Source organism: Orcinus orca, chromosome X (assembly GCF_937001465.1).
Source record: "Orcinus orca chromosome X, mOrcOrc1.1, whole genome shotgun sequence".
NCBI lineage: Eukaryota > Metazoa > Chordata > Mammalia > Artiodactyla > Delphinidae > Orcinus > Orcinus orca.
Genome location: NC_064580.1, coordinates 97,731,821 through 97,736,182, shown reverse-complemented (window position 1 = coordinate 97,736,182; position 4,362 = coordinate 97,731,821). Strand labels below are relative to the sequence as shown.

General features: G+C 48.2%; 1 protein-coding gene across 1 annotated transcript in view; it reads left to right on the top strand.

Moving 5' to 3' along the window:
* Window positions 1–4,362, top strand: part of TRPC5 (transient receptor potential cation channel subfamily C member 5) — a 158,164-nt gene that overhangs the window by 78,263 nt on the left and 75,539 nt on the right. The window lies entirely within an intron of this gene.

The following is a 4,362-nucleotide window of genomic DNA, read 5'->3' as shown; positions in this document are numbered from 1 at the left end:
GGGGGGGGGGTGGGAGGGGCACGGAGTGCGGGGGGGGGGGGTGGGAGGGGCACGGAGTGCGGGGTGGGCCTGCGGCGGCATTGGCCGGCGTGACGTTGCACCAGCCTGAGGCGCGCCGTGCGTTCTCCCGGGGAAGTTGTCCCTGGGTCCCGGGACCCTGGCAGTGGCGGGCTGTACAGGCTCCCCACAAGGGGGATGTGGATAGTGACCTGTGCTCGCACACAGGGTGGCAGCAGCAGCAGCCTTAGCGTCTCAAGCCCATCTCTGGGGTCCGCGCTTTTAGCCGCGGCTTGCGCCCGTCTCTGGAGCTCCTTTAAGCAGCGCTCTTAATCCCCTCTCCTCGCGCACCAGGAAACAAAGAGGGAAGAAAAAGTCTCTTACCTCTTCGGCAGGTCCAGACTTTTCCCTGGACTCCCTCCCGGCTAGCCGTGGCGCACTAATCTCCTGCAGGCTGCGTTCACGCCAACCCCAGGTGTCTCCCTGCGCTCCGACCAAAGCCCGAGCCTCAGCTCGCGCCTCAGCTCGCAGCCCCGCCCACCCCGGCGGGCGAGCAGACACGCCTCTCTCCTCCGCGGCGCCGAAGCTTCCCCCCCTCCGCCACCCGCAGTCTCCACCCGCGAAGGGGCTTCCTAGTGTGTGTAAACCTTTCCTCCCTCACAGCTCCCTCCCACTGGTGCTGGTTCCGTCCCTATTCTTTTGTCTCAGTTTTTTCTTTGCCCTACCCAGGTACCTGGGGGTTTTCTTGCCTTTTGGGAGGTCTGAGGTCTTCTGCCAGCGTCCAGTAGGTGTTCTGTAGGAGTTGTTCCACGTGTAGATGTATTTCTGGTGTATCTGTGGGGAGGAAGGTGATCTCCGCGTCTTACTCGTCCGCCATCTTCCTGGAAGTCCCCCTCAACTGAGTAACTAGGCTTTATATAGCTTAGGCACTGGATTCTACCTCACCCAGTTTCTGACTAAAACTGAAGTGGATTTAGCCCCTACCTGGCTTCTGAATAACTGGGCTTTAAAATGCTTAGGCCAGGGCTTCCCTGGTGGCGCAGTGGTTGGGAGTCCGCCTGCCGATGCAGGGGACACGGGTTCGTGCCCCGGTCCTGGAGGATCCCACGTGCCGCGGAGCGGCTGCGCCCGTGAGCCATGGCCGCTGAGCCTGCGCGTCCGGAGCCTGTGCTCCGCAACGGGAGAGGCCACAACAGTGAGAGCCCCGCGCACCGCAAAAAAAAAAAAAAAGAGAATACCCTGCATTTGTAATGCAGGAGCCTCAGTTTACAATTGATAAATCTCAGTGGCACAAAAGGTAGGCTAGGTCCATGGCTATTCCTTAACATGCTCTGAGGAGATTTTAACAATTTTAGTTAGTTAACTGGGTTTAGAGCCTGGCTGTACCCTAATAAGACTGTGGCTAAGCGTTAACTCTGCTTTGAATAGGTTTTAATAAGCTTACGCTCTGGATTCTACCTCAGCTGACTAGAACTTAATTAGGTTTAGGCCCTAACTGGGCTCTGACCAAACATAAGCTTAGGCTTAGGCCATGGCTAGGTGTAACGGAGTTGTAACACTTAACTAGGCTGAGGTTCTGACTTGACCTACTAGGCTTCAATTACATTTTAACTAGGCTGAGGTTCTGACTTGACCTACTAGGCTTCAATTACATTTTAACTAGGCTTAGGCCCTGCCTAAGTCTTAACTAAGCTCTGACTAGGACTAAATTTTATCCTCCTATTAGGACTTCACTAGACTATGACAGCGACTTATTTAGGCTTTGGCCCTATCTAGACCTTTACTGGGCTCTGACTTGACCTAAGGTAGGCTATGGCACTCTTTACGCTTTAACAATACCCTGATGAGGCCTTAACCAAGATAACCAGCTTTTAACTAGGCTTACGTCTTGGCTCCACCTTAATAAGGTTCTGACAAGTCTAGCTATGCTTAGGCTCTGGGCAGGCCTAACTATGTCCTTGCTAGTACTTAACTACACTTAGGCCCTGACTACACCTTAACTAGACTCTGACTAGACCTTAACTATGTTTAGGCTAGGCCTTATCTGGGTTATCTAGAGTTTAACTGAGCAACTAGGCCATAAGCAGCCTCTGGCCCTGGCTGCCTCTTAACTGGGCTTACTAGCCCTTAAATAGGCTTAGCCCTAGTTTAGCCTTAACTGGGCTTTGAACCTGGCTACACTCCTGTTAGGTGTAACTAGGACTAGGCCATGGCTATAAGTTAACTGAACTTAAGCCCCAGCTAGGCCTTATCTAGCCTGACGTCCTGGATAGACTCTGGCCTTGCCTTAATTACTGTTTAGGCCTTGGCTAAATCTCAGTGACTCTTTACTAAGAGCAACCTCAATCATATATTCCTTTCAGCCTTTAGCTCACTTAGTTTGCATCTGCCATTACCTCACTTTTCCTGTAGTTTCAGGCTGCCCTCTGAGTCATAAAAAGGAAACAGACATGACCCCACTGTATCCTCACTGCAACAGGAAATAGACTACTTCTAGCTTCGTTGCAGCCAGATGTATTTATAATGTAACACAGGAAGCAACCACTGAATTCACCTCCCCCCAAGAAACCGGGGGATACTTTTTTAGGTAACACACCACCTGGAAGTACATTTCCTTTTCACCCAGTCAAGATGGTTTATATAACTCTTTCCAGGACACCTACATTTTGTAACCAGTTTTTAATAGCTAGAGAAGAAAGTGTTCCCAAGTACAGGAGCTGTACCCACAGCTTTTGCCTATAATGTGCAATTGGCAGTTAAGAAAAGAGAGAGCTGACACACTACAATTGCAGTAAAGGGAGTGTAAGCTTCACAAGGCTGAACTCTGAGCATGTGTAGACCCTGTGAACTCTCCACAGTTAGCTTATCAGGCCTAATGTGAAGAAGTAGCCAGTTTGGTGTATACTGGCTTGGACTATTAAAGGATACTGAAGTCCTCAGTTGATGACTTAAGAACAGGATGATGAATGCAGCTCAGAGCATGAACCATGAATTCCTGTCTAATGGTTTCATCAATACCCTAGTGACAAGAGACTGGTTACTGGTTCCAAAACCCTGCTATATTATTTGGTTTGGGAGTATGTATTTGTATAATTCAATTTTTAGTAAAATACTTTTGATTCTTTCCTCATTGGGAGGTCACTTCGGCCAACTAATCATTTTTGTCATCCTTATCAGGTTCTAAGTTAAACTTAAATAGGCCTGTATAGTCCTATTAACCCCTTCAGTACAGGGTGACTCAGTATCAGCCCTGAATGAACCAAATGAAATTTGTAGGTACTATCCAGGGCAAAGCGAGTAAGTAGCCCTGCTCACTGGATAGTGCCCGAACAGGACCTGTTCCTGTAGGATGAAACCACTCCTTACATCAGGCTGTGTGCAGCCTTATGGCAATGGGGCTGATCTGGGCACCGGGACCGGGGAGTTTATGCATTCATTCACTCATCCCACAAATTTTATTTATCACGTGCTATGTGCTAGATATGGTCCTAGGTACTGGAAATATGATAGTAAGCACAAATAATCGCAGCCCTTGCCCTCGTGGAGTTTTCATTCCACAAACAAAACAAAGAGAGGGTCTGCACAGTCATGAATTGAAGCCTAGATTACAACAATCTATACCCTATGGATATCACAGGGGAAAGTCAAATATAATGGGCAAAGCTCAAAAATGACAGAATAGCTTAGCAAGTAGGAGGAAAGACCTAGGTGAATGGCCATGAGGTCAGAAAAATAGACAGCTGCAACAAATGAGTTGTTATCCTCACTTTATAAGTATGAAAACAGAGTTGCTGAAGATCACCTGGCTAGTGAGTGACAGAGATAGGATATCAACCTAGAACTAATTGACTCCAGAACCCCCGTGCTTTCCAGAGCCGTCACACTACAGGACTGATTTCTGGCCCTAAAAATCTCAGGAAATGAGCAAAGAGCTTTAAGCATCCTTAGATGCTGACTAAACCACTCCTCATCAGCTCAGTCCTTATTCCTCAGTTCTGCCTGCTTCTCAACACTGGGGTAGGCATAAATCAACTATATTCCAATAATTTTTTTTAAAAAGTCATCAAAAAAAACCCAATGGAGCAGGCATATGGTTTTTTTTTTTACATCTTTATTGGAGTATAATTGCTTTACAATGGTGTGCTAGTTTCTGCTTTATATCAAAGTGAATCAGTTATACATACACATATGTTCCCATATCTCTTCCCTCTTGCGTCTCCCTCCCTCCCACCCCTCTAGGTGGTCACAAGGCACCGAGCTGATCTCCCTGTGCTATGCGGCTGCTTCCCACTAGCTATCGATTTTACGTTCGGTAGTGTAGGCATATGGTTTTGATGGGGAGGGAGGCATGAAAATCTGGTGACA